This window comes from Podarcis pityusensis, assembly GCF_964106645.2.
Source record: "Podarcis pityusensis genome assembly, chromosome: 11".
NCBI classification, from domain to species: domain Eukaryota; kingdom Metazoa; phylum Chordata; class Lepidosauria; order Squamata; family Lacertidae; genus Podarcis; species Podarcis pityusensis.
The window spans coordinates 22,490,381-22,497,486 of NC_138036.1; the positions used below are offsets into that span (position 1 = coordinate 22,490,381).

A 7,106-nucleotide genomic window follows, 5' to 3' on the forward strand; every position below is an offset into this window, starting at 1 on the left:
ATCCATTAAGAGAAAACAAGCTAATCACCCACTATCTCCTGATGTAGTGACTTTTATCAGAGCAATACATGATACAAGAGAAAACATTGCCAATTCTTTTCTGGGGTGGAAAATAGACTTCCCATCCTCCTCTGTGTCTTAATGCAGAAATGACTTTTCCAAGGACACAGAGACTACAATGAAGCAAAGGTTAGAACACAATGGTCGTATCAAACATAAATGAGAAGTCAGCCTTTCTGGCTTATCATAGTTTACTGACATCAAGCAATGATGTTCCCTTGAGCAAAACAAGCAAACAATCAAAAATCCCGGGAAGTTACATCTGAACCAGGATCATGGTTTGTTTCTCCCTAGCAAGTCAAGATTGCTAGCCAACGTTTGTTGTTGTGTTGCTGATTGAAGCTTGTTAGGGAACAACAAAATACAATCCCTGTTAGGAGGTAACATGAAGCCCATGCGTCCTAGTTTGTTTCTGCTCCTCACATTAAGGGAGGAGTTACGGTAAGTGGGAACAATTGTACTTGCATGCTCCTTGTTCTCAATAAATCATAACAAAGCAGAAAGTCTGGTTTAATGTCCTATGCAAACATGGCCAACGAAGTTTGTTTTCTTTCCATAAATAGCTTTCTAGCAGAGTTCCCTACCTCACCCTCAATGAGAAAAGGAAAAATATAGGTAACTGGATCCAGAAGACGAATTCTTACAAAACTTACAAATTGCATTAACAGGAATGTTTATATGCAACATGGACTGTTTCAAGCACAGTTTAAGTATTTGGTCACAGCATTTCAAAACATTTTGCTTCAGGAGTATGGAGTTCCTACAGATGTCCATCAGTGGGAAGTAGGCACCTGTTTTTAAAGGACATTTTAAGCAATTACTCCCCTTAAGATTCCTCTGTCAACCACATCCAGAAGCTGTGTTCAGCTGGTTACCAGGGGTCTGCTGGACTGCAAATGCTAATTTTCTCAATAATGTGCTAACCTGCTAAGCATAAAGCTATTTTCACATCTTCCCAGTAAAAGTAAGATTAAGTGGTATTTTTAAGAACCCAAAGGGTTTATAATTCAGTGTACATCATGCACTCATTTTGGCACAACTGCCATTAGCTGCTAAAATAAAACGGAAGTACTGTGGCTTATCAACAATGGGACTACTAAATATGAGAAGTTTGTACTCTTTCCAAGGTTTACATTTGAACCACAGCTCATGTGGAATCTATTTTAAAATGACATTTCTGCTACAAAGAACACCTCTGAGCATGTGCATGATAGATTAAAGAGTATAAGAAATGTACTACATGAATATTAGAGCAACCTTGTAGTTCTAGCCCCAGAACTATAACCACAATCCAAGCTAACGGAAGACACAAAGCATGGAATTTCCCCCCAAAAGCATTATTTCAGGAAGCTGACTTAAGTGAGCTTTTTTCTGTTTCTGTTTTAAAGAGCCAGCATTAAACAACAGCTTGCTCTGAGTAATGACCATATCTGATGGATCAGCCCACAGTCTATCTAGCCCAGCACTCCTGTCTTCAGCAGACACTGGTAAATGGCCTATTATTTCTTAAAAGCCATCTACAATATACAGTGGTGCCTCGCAAGACGAAATTAATCCGTTCCGCGAGTCTCTTCGTCTTGCGGTTTTTTCGTCTTGCGAAGCACGGCTATTAGCGGCTTAGCGGCTATTAGCGGCTTAGCGGCTATTAACGGCTTAGCGGCTTAAAGAAAAAGGAAACAAACTCGCAAGAACTCGCAAGACGTTTCGTCTTGCGAAGCAAGCCCATAGGGAAATTCGTCTTGCGGAACAACTCAAAAAACGCAAAACCCTTTCGTCTAGCGAGTTTTTCGTCTTGCGAGGCATTCGTCTTGTGGGGCACCACTGTATAGGGCATTACAACATTCCATATCATACTAATGACCATTGCAATGTCTTTTCAGTTTTAGGAAATGCAATCCAGCAACTGAAATTGGGCAGGGGGGAAAAGCATTTAGACCAGATGACCCTCAGGGTCCTTTCCAACTCTACAATTCTATGATTCTATTATTCAGAATTGACTTTGACAATATTGCCACCCTCAATGGGAATGTTACTGGTGATCATTCAAAATTTCTTACTTGGGTCTCAAAGCAACAGGTATACAGCACTGGCTGCTTCCTGTAACCAATATGAGTTCTCCTCTATTAAAAACATCAGTTTCAAAAACTTGCGTTCCATTCCTGTCATTTGTGATTCCAGAAGAGGTGGAAGAAAACCACCCTTCATGCTTCTGAAGGCACCATTTCCTATGCAGCAAGTCCTCTGAAGTTACAGGCAAACCCTTTATCAAACTGAAATATTTGCAAAATGTTATGAGCTACCCACCAATTCATCTTCCTAGTCAAAACTGACCCAAACACCTGGTTAAACAACTCTGCAGAGCTATCTCTGGAGAAACTTTTTGATGCATGGTGCAATTAAGAGTCTGTCAGGCTGGATCAGGATTGTAAACTCCATTTTTATGCTTGATTGCCAAGTACTGCCTCAATTGCACTAAATGCAAAGAAGCCAATTAATCAAGCCTTCCACTACTCAGATTGTTTTGCTTTTGAACATATATAACCTAAAAACTGAAGCGATGTTTTCTGTTCTCCAACTTAAAGACAGCAAATTTGAAAACATCTGAAGATCTTATTTCAGTGCTCTGTATAAAGAGAAACTCTATCCCTATCTTGGCTTGCGCCTGAAAATAGTTTCCAAAATACAGAGATGTATTACCTCAATAGCAAAACCTTTGCAGGGTTCATTTGATGAGAAAGACAGAGCTCCCTTCTATTGTAGGCCGTGAAATTGTATCCTGCACAAACGATACTAACTTCCACCCATGGTATATATGAATATGCATCGCTCACCTCAAAGACTCCCATACACAAAATTCAACCATAAATCAGATCTGCAAGGTGCTGGTTGAAACCATTCCACAAGTTCAAGTGGAAATTTGGCATATTATAGGAGGGTGGGCGTCCAGCAATTCCTGCTGTTAGGAGCCAAGATTTCTGTTACAATTTCTGAGAAAATGTCAGCATGGATATCACTCTCATTCAAGGCCACTACTAAAGTCACAGACAATGTGGAGAACTCAAAGTAGCAGTTTGCTTTAAATAAAGTAATCCAAGATAGCCAGTGCAGTGGAGTGGTTCAAGTGCTGGACTAAAAATTGGGGGACCAGGGTTCCAGTTCCCACCCAGTTATGAAGCTCACTGGGTGACCTGGGGCCAGTCATTGTTTCTTAACTTAACCTACCGCACAAGGTTTGCTTTTGAATTGATGGATTGACAGTACACGATATTCAAAACAATTACAGTCTTTCTAAGTCTTACATGGTTCTATTGAACAATATAAAAGGAAAAGAAAAAATAATAAAATTAAATAAGTTAACAAATCTTTATGCATCTTAGAAATCTGTGTCCTTTTTAACGCTTTCATCTTCTGAAAATATGTTGTTGTTGTTTTTAAATATGTTGCACAGGATGGTGTATTGCCACTATGAAGAGTGCTATATATTCACATACCCAGCTGGAATACTATTAGAGCAGAGAAATTTACTCTGCTGTTAGTTGAAAATGATAACACTGGTCAACAACAAATTTGTTGTCTGCATTTTTTCAGTTGATTTAGGACGAATCTGATGCGCTGAATCCAAAAATCACATTGGTTTTGCTCAATCAGGTCAAGATTTGAAGCTATGGCCACATGTCGTTTTTTTACGTTTTTGTTCACCTGTATGCTTGTGTGGAGCATTTTAGAAGAAGTTGGTGGGGGTAAAATGCCATGTCGAATAATTGTTTTGATTGGAAATGATTATTTTAATGACAAGAAGTATTCAGGTCTGATAGTTCTGGGTGATTATGTCGAAAAGGGATCAGTTTGAAGTCATAAAACCTTGAAATCTTCCATAAATTGGTGCGGCTGGGATCAACAGAAAGAACTGGAGCAGCCTCAAGTATCCTGATCTTCAATCAGCACGTCGTCCTGTAGCTCATTGTGATGAAATTCCAGTGCCTATCTTCGGAGAACTTCCTGACATTAGTGACGAAGATGCCTCCAGTGTTGGAGGACATGAAGAAGAAGAAGTGGTTCTTGAAGATGATGCTCCACATCCATTTTCCCAAAAGGAGTTGAATGATCTAGTTCGCGACCTCAGCTTGTCAAAGGACTCTGCCGAACTGTTGGCATCCAGATTGAAGGGAAAAAACCTCCTCTCTGACAGTGCTCGCATCAGCTTCTTCCGCAACAGGCATTAAGAGTACCTCCGTTTTTTCTCGGAAGAGAAGGACTTGGTGTACTGTGCAGATATTGCGCAGCTTCTGCTCAAGCTTGGAGTGCCACAGTACGAACCCAAAGATTGGAGACTGTTCACTGACAGCAGCAAGCGATCACTGAAATGTGTTCTGCTACACAACGGCAACCAGTTGCCTCTATACCCCTGGCTCACTCGATTACACTGAAGGAGAACTATGAAGCGGTGAAGTATGTGCTGGAGAAAATTGGTTATGATCAGCATAAGTGGTTTATTTGTGTTGACCTGAAGATGGTGAACTTTTTGTTGGGGCAACAGTCTGGCTTCACCAAGTACCCATGTTTTCTGTGCATGTGGGATAGTAGGGACCGTGCTCAGCATTACACGAAGAAGGACTGGCCTGTGCGGGAGGAATTGGTGCCTTGCAAAGAAAGGAACGTCATCAATGACCCTCTGGTGGACAGAGACAGAATACTCTTCCCACCGCTGCACATCAAGCTCGGCTTAATCAAGCAGTTCACCAAGGCTCTGGACAAGGATGATGACTGCTTCACTTACTTGTGCCAGGCTTTTCCAGGATTGACCATAGAGAAGTTGAAAGCTGGCATCTTTGACGGTCCTCAGATCCGTCAGCTCATCAGAGATCCAGAGTTCGGAAACTCAATGAACAAAGTAGAACTGGAAGCGTGGAAGGCATTTGTTCTGGTAGTGAAAAACTTTATTGGCAACAATAAGGCCAGAAACTACGCAGAACTTGTCAACAACATGCTGACTGCTTTCAGAAACCTGGGCTGCAACATGAGCGTCAAGATGCACTACCTATTTTCACATATAGACCGGTTTCCTGAGAACCTGGGTTCAATGAGTGACGAGCAGGGGGAGAGATTCCATCAGGACATGAAAGAGATGGAGACCAGGTATCAGGGTCGCAGGGACGCAGTCATGATGGCTGACTACTGTTGGACTCTGAAGAGAGACCTCCCTGCCGCTGAGCATTCCAGGAGTTCCAAGAAATGGAAGTTCAAGCCCTGAAGTTTGAAAAATGGTGAAGCAACATGCAATTTACGTGTACTTACCTTGATCAATGCCCACCATTCAGTTTACAGTAAACCTGACCTGATGGAGAGAAACGGATGCCATTTCCGGATTCAGCAGGGCAAAAATACCCTAAATCAGTTGTAGAAATCTAGACAACATTCAAAAAGTAAAAAATTGTTGCCCAGTGTAATCTTTTAAAGTTGCACTGTGTTTCCTTTTATTAAGTTTTTAAATTGGGAACTATATTGAGTTATATATAACATGTTTAGAAAAGTAGGTTATTTTTAAATGTGATATATTATTAAATAAATAAATAAGACCTCGTGAGGTAGATACATTGTTGAACAAAGCTGGAAAAATAAATATCTGGGTGACAACAATTAAATTAGGGGAAGTGTATAAGGAAATGTACCATTACTCTACAGCCAACTTCAAAAATGCATTCTAGAAAACAAAGCAAAAAAAGGGGGGGTGCTTTAACTGTAACTTGTCTGAAGTAGCAAAGCCCCCTTTGGAGCACTTTTTCCATATATGCAACTACATATTAATTTTATTTTGAATATGTACATTTTGTCCATGTTTAAAACTGGAACAGTCAAGTTTAACATTAATCATCCTAAATAAATACAAGCATCCAAATGAATTTAAACTGAAATTTAGATTTAAAAGGTGGGACAGCAGCAACAGCAATAATACACATAGGTAGAAACATCTAACTATATATATATATATATATATACACACACACAGAGAGAGAGAGAGAGAGAAGCGTCTATCTATCTATAATCAGTCAGTTAGCAAATTGTTAGAGTTCAGCTTTAATTTAAATAATCTCAAACTGTTCCTTGTAAATGGACCATAAGGTCATGAAGAGTCGGACACGACTAAACGACAACAATTACTAAAAGTAACATTAGTTGGAATTAAAAGCAAGAAAGACAGCTTTGAATGATTTGGGGGGAGGGGATTAGGCGAGACCTAAGAATAGTCAAACTAGCCAAAATGAGGCAAGAGACTTAATGGAAAAGGACATTTTCCTAACTCGATGAAGAGATGGATAATCACACACATTTTCCCCTAGAAGAGACTTGGATTTAAACCAAAAGGAGAGTTAATCTCTTGTGCAGTTCAAGGAGGCTGGACAAGATCATCCCTCTTAAACAATGAAGTAGCAGAGGCATTTCGTGCAAGCAGCACAAGTGGTTCCAAGCTGGAAACCAAACTGCAGCATTAGCACACACTGGCGTGTAAGCAGCACACGAGCAAAGGTCATTGCCGAGATTGGCAATCAGGCCGGGGAGCAGAGCCAGAGAGAACATGGCTGAGCAATGAAACTCCTGGCTGACTCCAGCTGCCTGCTGAATGCTGGCCCCCACCCAGGCTTCCCAGCACAGCTCAGTTCCCTGGCTCCAAAGGACTCCCTGGCTGCCTAGTTTGATAGGGCCCTAGCCATACCCCAGCTTCTTTTTCTGAAAACCTTCAGAATTACATTCTGAGTTATTCAGGTATATAAGACTCAGGAGAAGAAGATTTCACACACACACACACACACACACACACACACACAGAGAGAGAGAGTGCATTCCATTCCTTCTATTTTTTCCTACTTGTCAAACCCCAGGATTTCTTCATTTCCCACTGCCCCAGCTCTCCTTCCACTTGAAATGTTCCTCCTCACTCACCCTATTCATCATGCTCTTCCTCTTTTCTAATAAACCTAACCTACCCCTCAATTTTCGTTAATCTTCTCCTCTCTCCTCTTCCTTCATATTCCTCTCCTATTTATATT

General features: G+C 40.8%; 1 protein-coding gene across 2 annotated transcripts in view; it reads right to left on the reverse strand.

Moving 5' to 3' along the window:
• PLPP1 (phospholipid phosphatase 1) overlaps positions 1–7,106 on the reverse strand; it is a 93,040-nt gene that overhangs the window by 25,950 nt on the left and 59,984 nt on the right. The gene's annotated exons all lie outside the window — the stretch shown is intronic.